The sequence below is a fragment of the Lepidochelys olivacea genome, assembly GCF_965140295.1.
Source record: "Lepidochelys olivacea isolate rLepOli2 genome assembly, chromosome: 1".
Lineage (NCBI taxonomy): Eukaryota > Metazoa > Chordata > Testudines > Cheloniidae > Lepidochelys > Lepidochelys olivacea.
Genome location: NC_140411.1, coordinates 119,138,255 through 119,162,867, shown reverse-complemented (window position 1 = coordinate 119,162,867; position 24,613 = coordinate 119,138,255). Strand labels below are relative to the sequence as shown.

At 43.1% G+C, this 24,613-nt stretch overlaps 1 protein-coding gene and 1 long non-coding RNA gene across 5 annotated transcripts in view; one reads left to right on the top strand and one right to left on the bottom strand.

The window, feature by feature from the left end:
• MAP4K4 (mitogen-activated protein kinase kinase kinase kinase 4) overlaps window positions 1–24,613 on the top strand; it is a 238,690-nt gene that overhangs the window by 71,962 nt on the left and 142,115 nt on the right. The gene's annotated exons all lie outside the window — the stretch shown is intronic.
• On the bottom strand, window positions 14,246–18,364 carry LOC311515588. Its single transcript, XR_014710188.1, has 3 exons — window positions 18,238–18,364; window positions 14,778–14,855; window positions 14,246–14,329 (listed from the first exon to the last, which is right to left on the bottom strand). It is a non-coding gene; the product is annotated as an uncharacterized lncRNA (long non-coding RNA).

The following is a 24,613-nucleotide window of genomic DNA, read 5'->3' as shown; positions in this document are numbered from 1 at the left end:
GGGGCAGGCTCGGCCCATGCACTGTGTCAGGGTCAAGTGGAGCCTCACCATTGAGTTTGTGTCCTGGGAGGACTGGGGGCTTCAGGGTGATCTCCCACCTCCATACAGCCAGTGGCCTGTGCCCCCCATTGTCATGCTGGAGCCTCCACATTTATTAGTTGGCAAATAAAATTTGCATAATTGTGCAAAATTTTAAAATATGTTGTGCAGAATTGTTAATTTTTTTGACACAGAATTATTAATTTTTGGTGCAGAATTCCCTCAGGAGTAATATCTGTACCCTAATCACCATCAAATGTCTTCTGATCCTAGTTCTTAATTTTCTTGTCCTAACAGAGATGAAAATAACAGGTTTATAGATCACTGCAGCTTGTTTCAGGGCTGTACTGTTAGTCCAGTGAAGGGTTTTATTTGAAATTTGTCTCTGTAGAGAAGGTAATTGAAATGCTTCATCTTTATTGTTCCACTGAATTCATAATATAGTTGTGTATCTCCCCTTTAAACATTGCTTATTACACGCAATTATGAAAACTGCCCTACTAAGTACATTATTATCTTGAATCAGGTCTTAGTAATATTATAATCGTCTAATGAGTCTGAGGGACATAAAATCCCATTTTATTTACACTTCAGGGCCTAATTAGGAAGGTGCTTAAGCCTCTGTCAGTAAGAACCCCATCTGCTTCTGGGGTGGGGGGAGGGACTGGCTTACACAATAGTTCAGATGAATCATTGGTATTGATTGTATGATGCATTTTTTTCAGTGGCCATAATGTTTATGAGTGAATGGGGAAACACTGAGTGAAATTGACCACTAAAGATGCAAGTGAATGTGCACCCTAAAGTGGTCTGTAATGCTGTACAGTACACTAATGTATTGAATATATAATGAACAATTTGAGAACAAAAAAACATTTCACTGCAATTTTGAGATTTCCTCAGCTCTCCTCTTCCTGGTAATCTTAGGTAAGATCTGTGCAGTCATAATGCTGCGATAAGCTTATTACAAATTTTATGTCCTTCATCAAACAAGGGAGGCCAAGGGACGACTGTGCTGCCCCAGTGCAGTGTGCTGCTGATTTGCTCTTAATGTCCAGGCTCCTTGAATTTGCAGCACTTGAAAGAATGTGGTGCAGGGGAGAGCTGCTTATGGCACCATTAACTGAGAAGTGTGGGAGGATTTGACCAGATTGTGGAGCACCATAGCACATCATTCCTTTCTCACCACCTTCAAAACATGGACTCTCAGAGGGACCCAATGCATTTTAAACCTGGAAGAATAAACACTTATTTTAAGGCCTTGTCTACACTACAGGGAAAAGTAGATCTAAGTTACGCAATTTGAGTTACGTGAATAGCATAACTCAAATTGATGTAGCTTAGATCTACTTACTGTGGGGTCCACGCTACGTGATGTTGACGGGAGATGCTCTCCTGTCAACTCCCTCTACTCTTCTTGATCCTGTGGAGTACAGGAGTAGACAGGAGAGCGATATGCGGTCGATTTTAATGGGTCTTCACTAGACCTGCTAAATTGACCACCACTCTTCGATCCCGTGCTAAGTGTAGAGAGGCCCTAAGTATTGCAGCAGTGCCAACTCCAAATAAGACGGGATATAAATGGCAGCCTTTGGCAGAGAGTAAGCTAGCATTTTAGCCTTAAAAGTACAAAACATCTCTACAGAGATGAAGTTTAGAAGTTTTTTGCATTCAGGTTTATAGATAAAGATCTGCATTTCCTTCCAGTTACCTTCCTGTCAGCCAATTTCAGATTTGTAATCTCTTTTATAAATTCGTCTAAGCAGCGTTTTAAATCTTGCTTTTAACCAAACATAGATTTTTGTTTTGTAAGGAAGATACATTGAATATTGTTTAAACCTGTTCATTTTCTGTTGCAATATTGAGGAGCAATTAAACAACTAGCACTGACTTTAAAAATAAAGGATGAGTTCTATTGTCTTAATGTGGCTAGTATTGAAGTTTCTTGAAGCTAAAAGATGTGCTGAACATATGAGCTCCTTGAGTACCTTTGCTCTTTCATGAAGAGGGTTTTCATTCTATTGAAATGGATGCAAAACTCTAGAGAGCTGCAAAGATCTCTTCTTACAGGCAAGTGGCCCAATGAGGACACTCTAAATAGTAATATCTTTAAATAGAAACTCTTGGTTACTCAGACTGTTCTGCTAAATTAGCATAATTGTTTGCAGCCTGGGTTTTAACGATGGCTGGAAGGTTTATTGTTAAAAGAGCACAATCTATCATGAGTTCTTTGTGCTACCTGTATCCAGGCATTTCCTCAAAATCATCTGTGCTCTTCTTCCCTGCTTCAAAAGGCCAACAACCCAGTCCATCATCATACTCACCTCAAACCAATGAATATCTGAAGAAATGTGTTATAAGAGGCAAGTGTCTTTCATGAACTGGTCACTATTAGGAGTTGCCCAACTCAGTTGGCGGTACTTCTAAATGTTTTTTTTTCTTTCTTTCTAACCTGTCTGCCATTGATTCTTTTAGCAAATACTTTTATAGCCTTCAATAAGAGTTCCCTCAGGCCTTTTGGGAAAAGGCATTGATTATCTGTATCCTCTAGTTTGCTAGCTCAGAGGAAAGGAACTCTGACTCCACTTCCTCCCGTTCTCCCTCTTCATGCTCGGGATTTTAACTTCAATTCTGTAATATCAGCTGCCTTCCTCCAAAATGTCTAAAAGCTCTGGATATGACACACCTGTTGGAAACATGAACTCTTCAGCTTCCTGGTTTAAAATGATTATTCACGGGAAATAATTTTTAAACATACTTATAAGGCACCAATCTCTGTAGTATCTAGGCATTCAATAATTAATACTTAATTTTTCTGTAGCAGCTGCCACCTCAGGACCTCAGAGCACTTTATAAACATCAGTGAATTATGTCTCACAAACAGCTATGAAGTTGGTTAGTACTATCCCTATTTTATAGCTGAAGAAGCAGAGGAATAGAGGAAATTGAATGACTCACTGAAAATTACACAGGAAGTTTTTGGCTAGAGATGCAAACAGAGCCCAGCTCACCTACTCTCTAAATCCTTTGTCACCAAGAAATACACCGTGATGCTGTAAAAATTCCTGCGAGGGGAAAAATAGTTATCTAGCTAAAGCAAACACCCTAAATTGGTGTGCAAGTCACACAGATGCCTCCAGTGGTAAATGATCTTCATGCGCCCTTCACCTTTGAATCCTGCTGTGGCAGCACATTGCACTGGATAGTGATTTACTATTGAAGTAAATGTTTTCTCCTTGAACCAATTTGGAGTTTCTGGGGGCTTTTGTGGCAAAAAAACGTGAAAGCTTGCGGGTGTGGGGGGACGAGAGGGTGAGGTAGAGAGAGAGATATCTGAAGTTAGAGTTCCTTAGTGGGGACAGCTCCATTCCCAATACTTTTCTTTTAGACACTGAGAAAATTCCATTTTCCTCTTTGTCTGTTGTGCTCGGAGAATCCTTTTGTCCCTTTCAAGTAGAGGGTTAATGGTACTTAATCATCTTTCCTTTTTGCAATTAATCATTGCAGTGTTTTACCTTTTGGAGCAAAGGCAAAATGCTTGTGCACACTATTATTGAGCTCATTAACGTGAAGGCTACCTTGCCTTATGAGGAAATGCAAGAGAGATGTTGTGTTCTGACAAAAGGAAATCATCCACTGATTTTTTTTTTAAAGTAATAAACTGTATAAGGTCTGGCTTGAGGAATGTGGACAGACAGAACTTAGAATTGAGAAGTCCCTTCCCCTACGGTTGCCTTAAGAATAGAGTAACAGGCGCGACCTGTGCCCTGCTGTTACTACTAAACATTGAGTTCAGCAAAAATCAAGGTCAATATTTTCTCATGTTTAGTTACCTAAAAGTAAGCATCTAAGTCCACATTTAAATGCTTACATAAACAATGAGATTTTCAAAGCTCCTGTTGGCTTCATTAGTACTTTGAGGTATATAGTTTATTGCCTGTATTAGAATCCTTTTGATACATATAGAAAATACCTTTTGTTTCCCTTACCTTAATCTGTCTGCCTGTCCATCTGTCCTTACACTGTGGGTTCCTCAGGGTTGGGATTGTTTCTTTGTCTGAAAAGTGCCTAGCACGCTGTGGGTGCTGCTGCAAACATATAATAAATATTAGAAGTAAAAATTTAGTTGCTTTGTACGTCTGGAAATTAGGCCATATTTATGTTCTTAACTTGAGGTATCTGAGTGCAAAAGTTTTGGCCCATTGGTCTTTTCCTGGGGTGCTAGAATCAAAAAGGTAGAGATAAATACCGAAAAATGCTAACTTCTACCTGAAGCACAATTGATAAGCCTGAGTTTCGGGCATCATTGATGGAGATTAAGAAATCTTCCTGAACTATTGCTTCTGTTACTATCCTCCAATGCCTCCATCCTTTCTCAATTTTAAAATACAATTAAATAGGTTATTCTGACTTTTTTTCAAAGCCTAGAATCAAAGGTCTAAACTTAATCCCTCTGATCTCTACAAAAAGTCACTGATGTTGTCAGACATGAAGTTTGATACTCTAAAGAAAGCCCTCTGCATGAGTACAAATAAATAAGTGATAGTGGTAGCTAGGATTACTAAATGCTGGAATTCCTCATCCTCTTAATCTCTTGTATGGACACTTGTCTCCTGAGCTGGTCTGTACAATGGTCTGTTGTCATGTCTTCGTTTTCCAGCAGTCACAATGCAGGGTTTCTTTGTGATGGCTCATGGTAATGGAAGCTGTACATTTTCTTTTTTCTGTGCTTTTTCCACCCAACTTCCTGAAAGTGGTTCCCCTTTTCCACCCCATCTGGAAATTCATCATTTGATTCCTTTCTCTGAGGATGGGAAGTTCCACTTGAACTCCTCTCCAATTCAGAGCAAGCAAAATCCTTAAGGAAGAAACTTTTTTTTTTTTTTGACCTGGCTAATTTTGATTGCTCTTCACCATCACCTGATCCAGATGGCAGTATGGTTTGGACAGACAATGTATCCATGTAATCTTGTATTGAGAAACCATGACAGGAGAAATGAACTCTTTGTTTCCTCATTTATCAATGTCTCTCTTTTGGGAGAAACAGTTTCCCAACAATACATGGGTTTATGAGAGATTCTCAATCAAAATCACTTTATCTGAACAGAGTGTGGTCACTGAGGCCAGGTCTACGTAAAAAAGTTAAATTGACCCAGCTGTGTCGCAAAGGGATGTGAAAAATCCACACCCCTGAGTGATGTATTTAAACTGACCTAATCCCCGTTGTACACAGAGCTCGGGTTTAGCTAGGGAATTCTTCCATTGACCTAAGTACTGCCTCTTGGGAAGGTAGATTTAACTACAGTGATGGAAGAATCTCTCCCATTGCTGAAGTAAGTGTCTACATGAAGCGGTGCAGCTGTAGTGGTTTAAGTCTAGACACCCTGAGAATGTTGAAAGTTGAGTGTGGAGCGGAAACCAAAGGAGACTCGTATGTATGGCTCTGCTTGCTTGTAGAAATAAAATTTCTCAAGTTCTGATGCCATCACACTGTTGCCTGCACCCATAGTAGAAGTATTTTCACTCCCTTAGGATAATGAACCCTCCAGCTTCCATTTCTTACCCAAAGTTATGAGAAAAGTTATAACAAGGCTGCTTTAATTCTGGTACCAGTATGGCAGTGCAGAACCAAATAAGCTGACCTTCTGTAGTCCATTTCTTTTGTCATTTAAAGTGGTTTTTCCTCTCAGATTACCAGACTTTCTCCCCCAAAGGTGTTCATGCATGACAGGTTAGAAAAACTGAATCTAAAGGCCTCACTCCTGAACAGATTTCATTGAAGGACTAAAGTTTGGTTCCAATCTTAATCGTGTTCATTGCAGTCTACTCAGCGATTTCTTTCGGGATGTGGATTACCTCTTCTCAGCGTATACTGGCCTGAACTTTTCTACGCTTCTGAATTTTGTGTTTTGCAACACAAAGTATAAGGATTGCAACATCTAGTTAAGTATATACCTATGATCAGATATTTTGCGTGTGTAACTTTATGGCAGGGTCGTATGCAGAACGCATTGCCATTAGGTGGGTGTTAGTATAGTTTGTGGACAAATTCTAGGACAGTCACACATTTTCTTTTCACTGTCTGATTTTAAGGAACTATTGAATACAAATGTTTTTTTGGGTTGTGGGAAAGCCTCAAATAGAACCCCTGACAAAAAGCTGTGGCCTGCATAAGAAATTGATCATACAATGGAAAAAAATATTTTAGACACCATTTATGGATAACCAAAATGAGGAACTTCACCTAGGAAAACTCCCTCCGGTGCTCTACAGCTCTAATCAGTTGCTGTCAATGAAATACAATGTCTGGCAATCCTGTAAAGATTAGTACTTGGTGGCATCACCTTTTGAAGAAATTAGTGGAAGTTCTGTCATACTTTAGCTAGCATCATATTCATGCAAATTAAGTGGGATTATTAATAAGTATATGTTAAATAGTAAAAACAGACTATGTCACAACTTTAATATAAATCAGACCTGCAAGAAAATGGAAGTTAAGGCTGTGACACTTGGTTATTAACCCAGGTAGTTTGTGAGTGTGTGTTGAGGGGGTAGCTTGTGTGAAGGGATGGAAGCAATCTCAGAAGTCATCAGCCTTAACTCGAAATGTTCTTTGTGTTCCTTGTATGTTATACATACTGAATACAGTCATCCCCTGGAATCAGATCTAGTCAGGTCTTCCATACCTAGTAACAGCCAAATTGGGTCATACTTCAAATGAGCTAATAAACTAATGAGCAGATGAAGTTGAAATTGTGTAGTACTAGTCTTCAAATGTGTACGTAAAGCAACACGTAATCTAATTTACTGAAGTCTTAAGAAAAAAACATGAAATAGCTAGATACTACAATTAATTTAAAATTAAATTAAACAAGTGGACATTTAATGATAATTTTGATAGAGACCTAAAAGTTAGTAGCTGGTGATAATTTGTACTTGACTCTTCCTCCCATCCCCTTGCGTTCTCTTATATAGGATTCTGGGATATCCCCTCAGAGTGCAGGCTATTCCAGCTTCTTGTTAGTAGCATCCTTCCAAATAAGTCTTGGTTAATATCCTTCTGACTCAGTGTTGCTTCTTCTTTGGCTGCAGGAGGGTAGGTGTTAAGCAAAAAACCCACAGCTTTTCACAGGTGGAAAACGTTTACCTTCCCTCGCTGCTTAAGGAGCAGCATTCAAAGCTACCAGGTTGGAATGTTCATTTTTGTTTTAACTTTAGCCAGGTATAGTATATGACCCTTTTGGTTTTCCTTGCTGTCCCAGTTGCAAACCTATCTGTGGCTTTAAGATTAGAGGGTTTTTTTTTATCACAGGCACATATGTTTGAGAGACATGCTCCAGCAAATGGGAAAGGAAGTTGGAAGTAGCACAAGGTCTTAATATACTTGGTTCTTGAATCCCCCTTTGTCAGTTTTGACTGAAGCACCATCGTAGGCTCTCTCCACAACGAGACATGGGAGGGCAGACCCTTGTGCCTTTGTGGAACTCCACGGACTTCTGTATGATTCTGTGCAGGCACAGGGGACACCTACGTGGTTCTTGGTGTAGATTTGGGGCCTGAGACAGGAAAGAGCCATGTCTAAGAAATCTGTCTTTCAGTTGTGTAGCAGGTGCTATGGCCAGCTGGAGTCTTTAAGCAGCCCGAGATGAGCATTGTTGGGAATCAGTTTTTGTCCCCTAGTGGAAAACCTGAAGTCATGTACCTCAGGTGAAACAGCAGTAATTGTCTAGGCACAGGAGAGGTTCGTCAAGGTTGGGAGGATGGAATCGTATCCCATGTCCACTCTGCAGTACTACTGCAGCCTCAGAAAAGCAAGTATATAACCCCCTCTGACACCACCCTCTCCCTCAGGCCCTCTCCTGTCCCTCTCCAGTGAATTCAACCAGTGAATTCATGCAGTCACCACCAAACCACCCCTGGGCATAGGTCTCCGCAGGGAACACAGCAACGTGTATGCAGAGGGTATGGACTCCTTGCATTTCAGTAAAATTCTTTGCACCTGTGTAGGTAATGGAGGGTGGTGGGGGCAGAATTTGGCCTTAAAATATTGAGTTTAAGAGAATACCAGTAGCCATACAATAATCCAGTGTGAAGTTTCCAGCTGTGTTGATAGTGTCCAATAAAACAGGGCCTATTTTTGTAAACACTTGCAGCTGAATGTAGTACTCAGCACTGCAACTGGTCCCATAGGTTTCTGTGAGACTGCTCACATTTGCAAGTACTACACATGATAGTATTTTGAAAGTCAGGCCTGTTGCAAGCCAGTCATGAATTCTGCTGTGACAAAAATTTCATAGGTATGCACTGTATAATCGAGCAATCAATTCCAACATACCGAACTGACTTTTTTTCAATTTGATCATATGGTTATTGTAATTCATAAATAACATTCAAACATTGAGACAAGCGATGGTAAATTTAAATGAAAGTTTTAAAGAAGTCTAAACTTCTAAGAAATCCAAATTTTGTTACAATTGAAAAATAAAGTAATTGCTTCTTACCCAACTTCAGAGCACAGTAACTTAGGAGAGACCCACACATGAGAGCAAACAGGAATATGATGTCTCAGAAATTTGGTCCGGGTAAAGAGCTACTTCTGAAGACCTAGAAATTCAGCTTAATGAAAGTTATGAAATAGCTCTTAGCATGTTCATTACTTTTTTTTTTTTTTTCCCTGTGTGTGGTCGAGATATGGGGATGGCAGAATCAAAAGGGATGCAGTGGCATTATGATTGACAGATTAGTACCATGGTTTTTAATTGGAAGTCTGTGCTCTTAATCCCAGCAGCTGCAGTTGGTGCAGTAAATCACTGAATCAGCCATTAAGGTTCTACTTGTAACGTTTTGACAAAGTACCATGTGGTGGTCAACGTGAGTCGTAGCTCCTGTGTCAACATTTCCCAAAGTTGTCTTATGCAGTTCGCTAGCATGCGCTCTCGGAAAGTCTTGTCAAGGGTGAATGATCAAATGCTCCTTCAAAAGATCGAAAGCTTTTTGTTCATTTTCATGTTTGTTTAAAAATAATTACTGCCTAAAAGGGACATGAAATGAAATGTGAAGAGGGGGTAAAGAGATGGTAAGAATTTCAGTTTGGTTGTGGCTTCAGGACTTTGTATGCTTTGTTGTCGGGGTTACAAACTTTGTGATTAACAATTTAATATTGGAAGAACAGACAAATTTTTGATTGATCACATTTAAAAAAAATATTTCCCCTCTGTGATAGTAAAAAGCCTCTTTTTGAAACCGATCTTTTTCTGTTGTGAACACCAAAAGAGAAACAGATATTTTTTTTGCCGTAGCTTTCAGTTGCTTCTCCTCTTTAGCTACCATTAGAACAGATCTCTACCATGCATAATAGAATAGAAAAACTGGACTTTCAGTTTGTGGAATCAGACTTTTTATTTCACATTCAGGAGGGGCAAATGCTTCATCTATTGACAAAGCAAATGAGGTGTTGGTCTGGCTTTTAGCTTTCTGGTAGTAAAATAGGTTAGAGACATGGAGTAATTTTTGAAGTTGGGAAAGAAAAGTGAAGTCAGTCTTGGATCCAGCCAGGCAGATGTTGAAACTTTAAAGGGCCAAGGCTACATGGAATGACAGCTGACCACTTCTTCTTCGAGTGCTGGTCCCCATTATATTCCATGGAGGGGTTTACGCATTTACGCATGCAACTGAAGCCAGAACACTGGAAAGTAGTAATGTCCGTTGATCTGCGTGTGCGCCCTTGCTTTGCCTCATGGTTTCATCAGAGGTGATGAAGGGTTGTGTGGACCGACTGTGCCCCCAGTTCTTTCTCACCGCCTCATGGTCTGAGTCAGAGCTACTGGTGTCCTCTCATGTGTGATCCACCTTAAAAGTGTATAGTTGTATACAGTTAGCTTTTCTTGCAGCATTTGACATTTTTACTGTTTTAACGTACTTTTTCCTTTTTAGTAGTATTTGGAGTAGAACTGAGACTTAGGGGGAATCTGTTTACTCGTTACCTCACTGCCCACCCCCTGTGCCTAGGAGCAGGTACTGGACTATGCTGAACACTTCAGGATTTAAAACTTGCGCCTCCTGCCCACGTTCCTTCTCGATGAGCAACAAACATCAAAGCTGCCTCTACTGCTTGGGAGAAGCCCACATTTCATCCACGTGCAGTATCTGCCAGTGCTTCCTCAACTGTACATCAGAATGTCGGGCTCTCTACCTTAAGAAGCACCTCATGGAAGTTGCCATGAGGCCTCATTCAGACCCAGGTTGGAAAACCCCACCCTGTGCATCGGCCTGAGACAGCCAGGTGTGTGCCTCTGGCTATGGGGTTGGAGTCTGGTTCCGGCCGTACCACTGCTGTGGATCCCATGCTGGGGCCTAGATGGGAGGTAAAGAAGCATGCACATAAGCATGGCAGTAAGTCTTCCTCCAAATTGAAGAAGGGTGATGCACCTTCCATGAGTTTCAGCTCTGGAGAGGCAGCGTGCTCCAAAACACACAAGCATGACAGAAAACTGCACAGACTGGTGGCTCTGCCTGTATCGGGCTCCAAGCCATGAATACTATCAATGTTGGCCTCCCTTAAGACACGGGTGTGATGAGTTAGACCCCCCTTCTGGGATGCCACCTGATGTACTGGGATTTCACTGAGCCCCTCCTGCTCCACCAGCCTGGATTCCCTCTCCCTGTTTTGCTGAATTAGGCTCCCCGGACTCCTGCAGCGCGCGCACACACAGGTAGGGCCACACCCAGCTGCAGACACAGACTGAAGTCAGCTCTGTGCGAGAGGATTCACCCAGTACTCACGTGCACACTCCTTTTGGGGAATAAACCCAAAATAATACTGTCTTGCGCTGTATAGAAAGATCTGCATAGCACAAGCTCATAAAAATTCACCCTCTCCCTCAATGTGAAGAGAAATACGCACAAGTTCTTTCCCCCCTGTTAGAAATTACACAAACTGGGTTTAATAATAAACTAAACACTAACTATAAAAGGCAGATTTTAAGCGATTATAAGGGATAGCAAACTGAACAAAACAGATTACTAAGCAAATAAAACAAAACATGCATACTAAGCTTAAGATCTTAAAGAGACTGGTTTCAATAAGTAATTTCTTACCCTAAATGTTATTTTAAGCAATTTGTAGAGTTTCTGTAGCTTAGAGTTCCAGTTATTTCTTCTTACAGACTGGACCCTTCTCTCAGTCTGGATTCACCCCTGTTTTCCCCTCAGGTTAGTTCCTTTGTCCCTCCTGGTACTTTCAGCAGCCTTTCTTCTTGGGTAGGCAATGGAGAAGAGTCTAGATTAACCCCCTCCCCAGCCTTAAAAAGGATTTACCTAAGGCGGGAAACCTTTGTTTGATCCCCATCCCTCTGCAGAGGAAAAGCACCAGCAGTGTCCAAGGTGGGATTTTGTATTAGGTGGTCTTATCGCTGACCTTTCAGTGTCAAGGGAACTATGAAACCAGGTTTATTTTCAATATCCACAGGAAGGAACTCGAGGCAGATGGGAGATCCACATCTGCAAAGACTCATTGTCTTTTTCTAATGGCCCATTAAGGCTGATTGCTTACTGTCTGGTGGGCGTTTCACCAAGTACACACACAGTTGTAATTATTACATAGTCAATATTCTGAACTTCAGATACAGAAATGATACATGCATACAAATTGGATAATTGCATTCAGTAAATCATCATCTTTCCAATGATATATTACATGTGCCATCTTGCATAAAGTATATCTTAGTTATGCAATATTCATATCATAACTATATTTCTATGAAGAATATGGGGTGTAAGGTCACAACGGGATCCATTGGTTCCAGGGAAATCCTCTGCTCTGGCATCGGTTCTGGCTCCAGAACGACTACGATTAATGTTGGGGAGATTGGAAAAAGCGCCAGAGCCACATAAACTGCCTTGAGAGAACCAAGATCTTCCACTACCATCTACATCTAGGGAGGTGAGCTCTCCCACCCAGGACATACTGCAGTCAGGACATGTTTTGCCATATCTTACACTGGTTACATGATTCCACGGGCTCTAACAGTGCCACCATTGGAACTGGGATCTGAGTTTTTGTCTTTGGAGGAAGTTCAGGGGCTACCCACCCCCCGCCTACCACAAGCTGAATACCCCAAAAGACCATCAACATTGTGGCAGTGCCCTTTTCTCCAACTGCAGAGAAGCTACTGGTTTACCATGCCCTGGGACCCTCTGCAGCAGCTGCTGGATCCATTGTGCTGGCTCTGTTGGGGATTCTGGACTCATTACTCACCTTGGAACCCACTCATTCCGCAGGGGAGGCTTTGCCTCTATCCACATCTAGAGCACCCTTGAGCAAACACTCCAAACCAGTTATGGAGGAAGAACTGCTCAGTCTGGTTCCAACGAAACCGCCAGACCAAGAGCATTTTCCATCATCCTCTCCGGACGCTGCAGTGACTTTGGCTTCCCCCTCGCCTCTGGATGACTTTCGGCAGTTCCAAGATCTCCTGCGAAGGATAATGGACAAACTCCATATGCCCCTGGAGAAGTACAAGGCAAGCTGCATCAGCTCCTGGACATCCTTCATTCCTCAGTACCGAGTAGGGTTGTTCTGCCAATAAACGATGCCATTCTCCAGCCAGCTCAAACAGTTTGGCATGGTCTGGCCACGTGCATGCGTATCCCCAAGGGGGCAGGATAGAGATACTGTGTACCAGCTAAGGGGTCTGAGTTTATTCACTCATATGCCCTACCCAATTCCCTTGGGGTACAAGCAGCAACTGAACAGTACAGATAGCAACCACTTTGGTCGAACCCCAGCTGTTAAGGAGGGTAAATGATTGGACCTTCTGGGATGCAAGGTCTTCTCGTCAGCTAGCCTCTAGTTCTGGATTTCGAACTACGAAGACTCGTTGGCCACATATGACTTCCTAAACTATGGTACACTAGAGGACTTTACTGAAAAGCTGCTGCAACAAGATAAAGCCTGGTTCCAGTCTATTCTAGAGGAAGGGAAATTGGTGGCAATGAGAGTGCTTCAATTGCCTGTAGATGCAGCAGACACCTCATCGTGCTTGTTGGCTATGAGCATTGTCACGCGGAGGGAATAGTGGCTTCATTCATCTGGTTTCCCCAGGGAGGTACAAAATACCAACTTTTGATGAATCACATCTTTTTAACCAGAAAACCGAAGAGTCTCTCCACATCCTCAAGGATTCAAGAGCCACACTTTGATCACTGGGTAGCTACGCACCTGCATCTAAGCGGAAATTCTACCGCCCACCACTGGAGGACTCTGACCAGAGACCTTTTCATCTCCCACACCAACCACAAATGCAGAACATGGTGCTCCAGAGGGGGAATCGGGGTCCCGACTCTCAGTGCAATGCTCTCAGAGCAGATCAACTACATCTACACCCTCCCGCCCATCTTCTGCCATGAGTACTCCACAAGATCTGGAAGGAAAGAGCCATCGTCATCTGTATTGCCCTATTCTGGCTACAGCAACCTTCTCTGCATGTCAGCCCATCCCCCCTTCCCATTCCCACTTTACCCAAGCTACTAATGCATCACAACTGCAGGATCAGACATCCCAATCCACAGATGCTTCACCTCAGAGCATGGTATTTGGATGGAATCTTCTCTAGAACGAGAGTGCTAGCTGGAAGTATAAAATATCTTACTGAGCAGTAGGAAAGAGTCCAGTAGGCGTTCCTAGTGGGCTAAGTGGAAATGCATCACATCTTAGGCCCAACAGAAATGGCTTTCCCCAGAGGAAGTGGAGATTCCCCTTCTTTTGGATTACTTCCTGTCCTAAAAGATGTCCAGGCTCACCCTAAACTCTCTCTCTGTCCGTCCGTCCACATAGCAGCAATTAGTGCCTTCCACCTTCCCAGGGAAGGACACTCCATATTTTACATATCCATTGACTACTAGGTTTTGGAATGGCCTCCTCAGAACTTTTCCACCAGTCGATTGCTTCCCATTGGGACTTCAACGTTTTTCTATTGGCACTGATGAAATAACCCTTAGAGCCGCTGGCATCATGCTCTATGTCCCTCCTTTCAGTGACAATCGCCTTCCTTGTGGCTATCACTTTGGCGAGAAGGGGTAGGTGAACTTGAGGCCATGAGGGCGGACCCCCTTTCACCACTTTCCATAAAGATAATCTCCCTGCGCCTACATCTTAAGTTTCTAGTAAAGGTCGTCTCTGTTTCATCTCAAACAACCCATTCTCTTACCTTCTTTCTTCCCAAAGCCTCACGCCTTGACAGAGGGACGATATCTTCACTCCCTCAACATCCCCCAGGCCTGGGCCATCTGCCTGCAGAGGACAAGATCGATCAGAAAGTCTCCCAGATTGTTTATTGCAGTAGCAGAGAGAGCTAAGGGATAGGCGGTTTCCCCATAGAGAATCTCCAAATGGATTTCTGGGTGCGTTACCCTATGCTATCAGCTGTCAGGACTGTTTCCACCCTTTGGGATGAGGGTCCATTCCACGTGAGCCCAGGCATCCCCCAGGGCCACCCTCTGTGATGTGCCGCCGAGGGACATATGGTGGGTGGCCATGTGGAGTTTGGTAGATACCTTTGCTACACATTATGCCTTGGCACAGAACTCTGCAGCGGATGCCTCGTTCGGCACGGCTGTCCTCCGCTCAACCATTCTCTTGTCCTCCTTGCACCACCTCAAAATTAGGTACTGCTTGTTAATCACCCTCAGAGAAATACAGTAGGGACCATCACTCGAAGATAGGAGAGGAGGTTACTTACCTGTAACTGGAGGTTCTTCAAGATGTGTGGTCCCTCTTTGTATTCTACTTCCTGCCCTTCTGCTCCTCTTCTGCGGATCTGTTGGATTTGCAGTGGAGAAGAAACTGGAGATGTGGTCGGTCTGCCCCACCTTTTATCACCTCAGACAAAACTATGGCCTTGTCTACACTAACGAGGTAAGTCAATCTAAGTTATGTTAGTTATGTAATTTAAGTAGGCGTAGCTTAAGTCGACTTACCGCGGTGTTGACACTGCGGTATGTCTACAGGCGATGCTCTCCCATCGAGATAGCTGTCGCTTCTCGGGGAGGTGGAGTACTGTAGTCAATGGGAGAGTGCTCTGCCATTGACTTAGGAGGTCTTCACCAGACCCACTAAATTGATGCTGCTGCATCAATTGGAGCAGCGCCGATTTAGCCGATAGTGAAGACAAGCCCTATGAGGCGAAGCAAGGGTGTGTGCGTGGACCAACAAACACTGCTACTTTCAAATTCTCTGGCTCCGTCCGGACGCATGGTACTCATGTGTAAACTCCCAGTGGAATACAGATAGGGATCACACTTCAAAGAACCTACAGTTATAGGTAAGTAACCTCCTCTTCTTAGCTGTAGACCAAATGACTGACAAGAATATTTTAGCTAGACAGTGAACATGTACTGCTTTGAGTTAAGTGTTTTCTCTGAACTTTAATAGAACCTCACACTCGCTTGTTCCCATACCTGTGTCTCTTGGACATAGTTTGATGGGCCTAGGGGTGGCTGGACTATGTATTTATTATGTGGGTTGGTCCATTGGCTTGCCCTTTCCTAGTTTGGTTGTCTTCAACTAGGGTGGCTTGCTGCACTTGGTTCCCAGAGGGCCCTGCTTCCCTTTAGTAACACTGTTCCCCCGCTTCTGTTGACTGCACCCCCATTTTCTCTCCATCACCCATATTATGCCCCAGCTCCCTCAGCCACAGAGTAATGGAAGTCTGCTCTGGTTGCCTTTCTCCCTTACAGAAGGCTCAGTTAGCCTGTGTGCTATTCTCCCACCTCTCCTCTGCCTCCACCCTTCTGTGTCTATTATTGTCTGTGCAGTGGTGCAATGTTAATAGGTTTGATGAATGATTGTGCTGGGATAAGTTCCCCGGCTTTAATCAATACAATCAATTATGAAATGTGGGAATCATTCTCCACAATTGAATGCTGGTTTTCAGTGTTCATTTACTGTATGACTGGCATTTGCAGTCACTTACGGTCAAACTATCATGGTGAACAACATTAGTTTTACCCAGAATGCCCACTGCTAGTACACTTCATTAGCCATTCTGACTGTTGAGCTGGAAGGGGGAGCTGGTTTTGTTTGTGCTGTTGCAAATAACCAGATCTGTCAAGCCCAGTAAGGAGTCCAAGGCAATGGTGAATGTTCATATTGCTGTAGCTGACTAAATTATTCATGGCCATCACTTTAAAACTATCTATTTTGTATATCTGATGCCCGAGCTTATATGTGACGACTCTCCTCCAAAGTAGTGATTGTGGTCCATAACTGTGTTCAGCATCACGTTAGAAGATGAGTAATATCCTTGTGTGCAACAGTAGTGATAGGAGATTTCATTTTTGCTGTAGTGCAATTGCTATGACTGAATATAAAGAGGTCTGAAATGTACACCAGATGTAGTTATAGAAGGCTTACAAATTTGGGACAGAAATCCCACAAATCCTTTTCAACTGAAATAATTTTTCCTTACTTGAAAAACAAGAGTGTTTTCATTTATGCCATCCCAGAGCAACTATGTAGCTGAAGAGAACAGGGTAATCAGACTTGATAAATTGTTTTCATGTCAACTTTATTTTTACCATGATTTCACACCTACCCCTTGTCACCCATGCCCCTCCTCTCTTTACTATTTACACTAATTGCAGAACATGGAAATCACTCTAAGCAGTTGATAATGCATAATGAAAATCCAGTCTAGTTGTTACTCCTCCAGTTTTACAAGATAAACAGAAGAAATAAGGTTAATATGAAAAGCCCAAAGCCAGAAAGCATAAAGACAGGTAGATGCTTTAAGGTACTTCTTCAGTTTACCTACAAAACATGAGAGAAACTCACCGCTTCTCAGTCACAGCTAGTTACTATGGGGTAGGCAGCCAATCTGGTTAATACTGGAACTGAAATGTATACAAATGCCTGTGTCACACAGCATTCAGGGCATGCGATAGGTGGGGAAAAAATTATCACAGTCGGATGAGTGCTATGCTGTGTGTAATGGCTCTTAAGAATTGTCTATCAACTTGACGCTGTAGAATACACACCTCAGTGAGTAATAGGAGAGAGAGACAAGAAATAGCCCACCTGACAAAGATGAATCGTTAAAGCAATCTGTTCCCTGCACTGTGTTCCACTTTCACATGCAAAAGTTAAACTGCACTGTAGAATCAGCTGAATAATGAATCATAACTGGGATTAGCTTTCTGCAAAAGGGAGTCATTTGGGGTGAAATGTGCATTGGGCCTCTGCATTTTATAAAATGACAAGAGTGTCTAACAGCTAACTGTTAAGGGGAGAAGATTTAATATTTTGTAAACTTGGTTGTAAAATGCAAAACACATATTTAGCCTAAAGTTGCATATTTTTAATTAAACCACAATTTGCAATATAAAATCTGTTCCCAAGTATATCTGATTTCTTGCCAAGTACATCTGAGATTGTGAAACAAAACACCTTGTCCTTGAAAACTTGGCAAATGGACAGAGTCACCCGTAAACAGCTTTGTGTCCACATGAACTATCTCCGAACCTTCCTACAGTATATTTTCAGATCTCAGAAACTCTTTCTGCATTGTCAGCACTAGAATCTGACTCAGAACTCCAGCCTGCACAAATAACCCTTTCTTTGCCATACTTGTGAACAACAAAATCTTACCTTGGAAGACTCCAATTCCATAATTTACTTAGACAAAAAAGGGGATGGGAAGAAAGGGCAAGCTCAACACAATTCTGGTTATTATACTACTTGACTATCATTTGGGTTGGATCACAAAAGCTTGATTCCACCCAATATTCTACATAAGACGACTGTATAACATGAAAGCTATTGTGCAGTTTTTTAGGCTGCTGTTCTTTTTCTTGGATTCATTTGTAATCAGTAAGTAAATTACCCCCTGTGTTCTTTGATTACTTTTTGCCATATGCTCGAGAATGTGCTAGGTGCTTCACAAAACCAAGACCACACATGCTTCAGACCCCAAAGAGCATGCAATCTAAATTAGATAGGATAAAAGTGAGGATCATAAACAGACCAAAGTGAGGGGAGCAGAAGAGGAAAGGAAAGACATAGGGAGGATCTGTACAACCTGCATGTTGTGTTGGTTCCATTGAAATCAGCCCCGTCCTGCCCTCCTTAATATAGTTAATCTACATTATATTTGACTCGTAAGTGATATTTCTCCCAAGTACGATTAGTATATTCTGTTATACCTCATGTGTGCAACTCCGTTCTTAAAACAGGTCTGTTTAGTGTCCCTGCTCCAACTGGTCTGAAGAGGGATTTCCAGCAGCCTGCTTTAATTCTGAATGTTGCAGCATGTAAGCCCCTTCTTTGCTGGCTAGTCTGAATGAGGCTGCTTTTCTCCCCTCCCCCTCTTTCCCTCTTTTTGAGGGAGAACTTGGATGGGTTGTGAAGGTTTCCAAAATAGCTGTGTGAAAGAACTCCGTCTGTTGGTGGTATTCAGAACTAAAAATGGATAGTCATTTCATTAACCCTTTACGTGCCTTATTGGTTACAGCTCAGTACTGCAGAACTCTGTTGTGATCTTCTTCTTCTTCTTCTTCTTTTTTGTCTTCTAGTCCCAAAGCATTATAGCCGTACATGTACTAGTGTGTCAGCAGCAGCAGCTGATGGCATTGAAAGGGTTAGCCCAATAATGGTTAGTTGTGAACCTTCAAACTCTTGGACGATCATGTATGCTTTCACTGCCTGCCTAATGCCAGCCAGTGATGGATACTTTCACTTGCTGTGCTTTCAAGGATCGTTGCAGCATTCTGATCATAACACTGTTTTGTTTTCCCTCATTGCTGTTGTACATGCATGTTGGTGTTATTTAAAGCCACATAGCTGCCGTGCTCTCTGATTTGAGTTCTGTTACCTTGTCCAGTGCCAGTCCAGCAGCTGTAACCATTGCTTTCTTGATTGTAGAACAAATGAACCAAGGTTTGCATGTGCATATGCTCACTTTCCCTCTTTCATGGTTTAAGAAAAGGATCTTTTTTCCTTTGGCCAAAGAACTTTGGCACTGAAGTGTCCCAGGAGAACTCAACACTTTTCAAAACAGCCCTGTGTACGTGAACGTAGCAAGCGTGGTGGATTTTTGAAGGAAAACGGCAGTTCTGGTTTGGTTTTTTTTTAATGCACTTTATACTTGTTGCTTAAATCTAATGCTTTTGTCCTAAGCTGGGTTGAGGCTGGCTTGCATGCCATCTATGCCTATGCCTTGGAAACAGTGTGTACATGTTGATACCCCATACCAGTATCAGTTTGAAGCTAGTATCTTGTTCTTCAGAATCTGTTTTTATTTGTTTTTTGAAGGTAAATCTGCAGCTGTTATGGTTGCAAATAAAATCTCAAAAATATGAGCTTAGTGTAACCACAGCGCAAATGTTTGTCTGCAGAGAGCCTGAAACAAAAGATGCTCCATTTATCTGAGGGAGGAGTGAACTTGCATGTCTGGTGGTAGTGATGTAAATGTCAATGTTATTTCAGTCTTTTAAAAAACAAAAACAGAGAGGGTCACAAATCTGCCACAAGTGGATGGTGATTGGGATACACTACCATTTACTTTTTTCCTGAACCAAGAAGGGGCCAAGGGCAAGGAGTCTGGCGGAGCTCTTGGGTATATTAGAGTCCCACCAAAGAGAGCCAAGATCAAAGAGCTCAGGGAGCTCCATGATCATACTTTGAATATCTACACAAACTACTCTGAATAGCACCTGATTCTGGTGAGTCACGTGGGCAGATCTTTCTTCCTTGGAGAAGTGCCCTTCACCCTTTTCTCCCCCAGTCTGAGTGAGGATATTTTGAACTAGCTGGTTGGATTCAACCTTTCTTTGTTGTGAGGTAGATATATTCAGTACAGCATGACTCTCACTATGTTTTAGAAAAATACCTTTAAATTTAGTCCTGTCTGCTCTGTTTGATCAATTAAGTTCCCGTGTCACTTCTTGTTGGAGTAGCAGTTTGCCCTGGTGTCCTTGGCTATATTTCCCTGTTCTCCATGACCATGCTGTATGTCTTCGTCAGATTGGTTACAGCCATCATCCCAGAAGTATCTTCATTTCAATAGTGGTGGTCTACACAGATTAGTAAAGTGCTTTGGGATGAAAAAGGGCACATAGACATCAAACACAGTGAAACTTATGGGGCCCTAAATGGCTGTAGCCCACGTTATTCTGAATGTGTAGGCTCATGTTTTTCATTTTGATCTAAATGCTGCTTCTGTGGTTCTTCATCCTGTTTCTAGGCCTGTCTTTAATTATAGTTGTCTGCAATAGATTGTAGTGTGTAAAGAGACTGTACATTCATGCCAGCAGGAATGAATCGGTGTTAGAAGTAGAGGATTTAATAAATGGCTAATTCTTAAAGATATGGTGAAGGACATATTTGAATGTGAGAGCAGGGAGTGGCACGGGCAGAGATGAGTTTTCTGCTGGAAGCTGTGGCCAGCGCTCTTGGAGGAGGCTAGTAGCGCACTGAGCCAAGTGCGCATATGTGGGAGGTGAGAGAGTTCCCTTACCGGTATTTTATTCCAGTTTTTTCAGTCCTGACCCTATCAGATTATCTAGGAACACTTTTAAAAATGTACATGCTACTACTGTTTGTGCTTTTATCTAAAGAACAGTTGGGGTGGGGAGTGGGTGGGGCACCTTCTCCGAGAGGCCAGAGATGTGGGGGGAGGGGGAGCATGGACCTGCCCCTAGTAGAATCCCGGGAAAGTGAGACGGACCGTGTCTCCTGAAGGTCACTACATCTGGGCTTTAGTGGATAAAGGGAGGCAGTGAAATCCAAAGGGGGCTCCTCACTAAGAATGTTTGCTGCCAGCCTCCCCCATTTAAATCAGTGGGCTGGTTGCTCAAGTGCCTCAGTTGATTATGGAGTCATGGGATGGGGGCGGGACGTGTTACAGTACCTCCTGATCAGAGCGCTCCCTTAAGGCATATTATGGACTGCAGCAGCCACTCAGCCTCAGTTTGCCGACTGCTCTTCCCACCCTCCATTGTCTTCTGGGTTGCCCTCTGGCTCCGTCACTTACAGTTCCACTCCTTCCGAGGCACTCTGAAAATCCAGAATGAGCCTGAAGCAAAGTAAACATAAATTCTGCCTTCTCTTCCACGAGATCAGCTAGGCACCAGTCCCTGGCCCTAGCCAGCCTTCTCCACAACAGTGAGTGGTCTGCATCTGCTCTCCTTGCCTGTTCCCTTCCAGCTGAGCAGGGCTCTTCTTTGTAAGCCTCTCCCTGGAAGCCTGCTTCCTGCTCCAGGTGCCTTAAGTTGGGTTACTTGGGCTTTAGTAGCCCATTAACCCCTTCCTTCCTCATGTGGTGGCTTGTGTGCCCCAGTCACGTGAGATTTCTGAAGTTGGCAGGACCCCAAACACTTAAATAGAGCAAAACTGAGATGTTAAACTTCATCCAGAGTTCAGCTGGTGGCCAGTGCCGCTCACAGAGTACAGGCCTACCTTCTGGGAAGGTGCATTCTGATCTCGCTGCACTTTCCAGATGGTTTGAAGGTGTAGGACCATGCAAAATGCATTGCAGCTTCGCTGCAGATGTTGCTGAATATTCTAACATTCATCAGCCCTTTCTGTTTGGCAGAGAGGGATTCTGCAAACTCCACCTGCTAATGGTGTATATTTTTGCTGCTCTCGAGTTGCTGAATACAGAGCCTTAAAGCACACAGAGTTGCCTGTGTGTTCTCACTCCTCAGCATTTTACTTGACAGGGCTGGGGAGTAATGGGCCCAGCACTGTCTCAGTGTGCAGCCACTAGATCCCTCATCCCTTTTTTCCCATCACTGTCCTCTTTCCCCGATTCCAGGGTCACTTACCTACATGCTGCTTTCCCAGTAGAATGAAATTGACGTCAGTCTCCGTTTTCATTCTTGACTCCTGCTGGGCAAATCTACTCTACAGGAACAGCAAAGATTTGGACACAAAAGCTGCTGAGGGCAAATCCAAGAAACAACTTTCTGGGATGGTCCATCTGCCAGAACCCGGGTTCAGGATTCTGATTCTCTCCTAGCAGTAGATAACATGAATAATGATTCTGCTTGGTGACTTGTGAGAGGCAGTGTGGTCCGGTGGATAGGGCACTGCCTTAGGAGTCAGGAGACTGGGGATCTATTCCCAGCTCTGCTACTGATCTACTATGACACCTTTGGAACGCTGCTGCCTCTGTTCCCCTCCCATCTTTTTCCTGCCTTGTCTGTTTAGATAGCGATCTCTTCGTGTCGGCTACTGCCTCTCTCACTATGTGAGAACAGTGCCTACCGCAATGGAGATACTAGCGTAATACAAACAATAACACTAAATTGGAGCACAGAGCTGCTTTCCATACTGTGCCTCAGATGGTGAAGGTGTCATAGGAAACATGGGACTACGAGGGTAGCTTTATACGGACAGTCTGCCTTTCGTAGGTCACAAACAGAGACCAGGGCATGGCACGATACACAAATACGCTATCATCATGTTTCCCTAATACAGCAGATTGGATCAGTAATTTCTAAAGCAAGGTAAAGAATAGGTGTACATCGGCCTTCTGTGCTCTGAGGCTTTTTGAAGTCAAGAGTTAATGGCACAACACAGAATCCTGCCCTGTCCTTATGCCTATAATTTATTTTTTTCATTCCTTTTGATTATTTAATACTGTTTTTTAAATACAGTTGGCAGAAGAAAACATATATAGTTCACAAAAGAGAACTTGGTTTAGCCTTTTTTTCAGCAGGATTGTCTGGCTATGTAGACTCCCTCCTCAGGCCCTACGCTACCAGCACTTCCAGCTATCTTCGAGACACCACTGACTTCCTGAGGAAACTACAATCCATCGGTGATCTTCCTGAAAACACCATCCTGGCCACTATGGATGTAGAAGCCCTCTACACCAACATTCCACACAAAGATGGACTGACTATAAGCCGTCAGGAACAGTATCCCCGATAATGTCACGGCAAACCTAGTGGCTGAACTTTGTGACTTTGTACTCACCCATAACTATTTTACATTTGGGGACAATGTATACCTTCAAATCAGCGGCACTGCTATGGGTACCCGCATGGCCCCACAGCATGCCAACATTTTTATGGCTGACTTAGAACAACGCTTCCTCAGCTCTCGTCCCCTAATGCCCCTACTCTACTTGCGCTACATTGATGACATCTTCATCATCTGGACCCATGGAAAAGAAGCCCTTGAGGAATTCCACCATGACTTCAACAATTTCCATCCCACCATCAAGCTCAGCCTGGACCAGTCCACACAAGAGATCCACTTCCTGGACAGTATGGTGCTAATAAGCGATGGTCACATAAACACCACCCTATACCAGAAACCTACTGACCGCTATTCCTACCTACATGTCTCCAGCTTTCATCCAGACCACACCACACGATCCATTGTCTACAGCCAAGCTCTACGATACAACCGCATTTGCTCCAACCCCTCAGACAGAGACAAACACCTACAAGATCTCTATCAAGCCTTCTTACAACTACAATATCCACCTGCTGAAGTGAAGAAACAGATTGACAGAGCCAGAAGAGTACCCAGAAGTCACCTACTACAGGACAGGCCCAACAAAGAAAATAACAGAACGCCACTAGCCGTCACCTTCAGCCCTCAATTAAAACCTATCCAATGCACCATCAAGGATCTACAACCTATCCTGAAGGACGACCCATCACTCTCTCAGATCCTGGGAGACAGACCAGTCCTTGCTTACAGACAGCCCCCCAACCTAAAGCAAATACTGACCAGCAACCACACACCACACAACAGAACCACTAACCCAGGAACCTGTCCTTGCAACAAAGCCCGTTGCCAACTGTGTCCACATATCTATTCAGGGGACAACATCATAGGGCCTAATCACATCAGCCACACTATCAGAGGCTCGTTCACCTGCACATCTACCAATGTGATATATGCCATCATGTGCCAGCAATGCCCCTCTGCCATGTACGTTGGTCAAACTGGACAGTCTCTACGTAAAAGAATAAATGGACACAAATCAGATGTCAAGAATTATAACATTCAAAAACCAGTCGGAGAACAGTTCAGTCTCTTTGGTCACTTGATTACAGACCTAAAAGTTGCAATTCTTCAAAAAAAAACAAACAAAAAAAACTTCAGAATCAGACTCCAATGAGAGACTGCTGAATTGGAATTAATTTGCAAACTGGATACAATTAACTTAGGCTTGACTAGAGACTGGAAGTGGATGGGTCATTTCACAAAGTAAACTATTTCCCCATGTTTCTACCCCCCCTCCCCCCCATTCCTCAGATGTCCTTGTGAACTGCTGGAAATGGCCCACCTTGATTATCACTACAAAAGGTCCCCCCCCCCCCCGCCTTGCTGGTAATAGCTTGCCTTATCTGATCACTCTCCTTACAGTGTGTATGGTAACACCCATTGTTTCATGTTCTCTGTGTATATAAATCTTCCCACTGTATTTTCCACTGAATGCATCCGATGAAGTGAGCTGTAGCTCACGAAAGCTTATGCTCAAATAAATTGGTTAGTCTCTAAGGTGCCACAAGTACTCCTTTTCTTTTTGCGAATACAGACTAACATGGCTGCTACTCT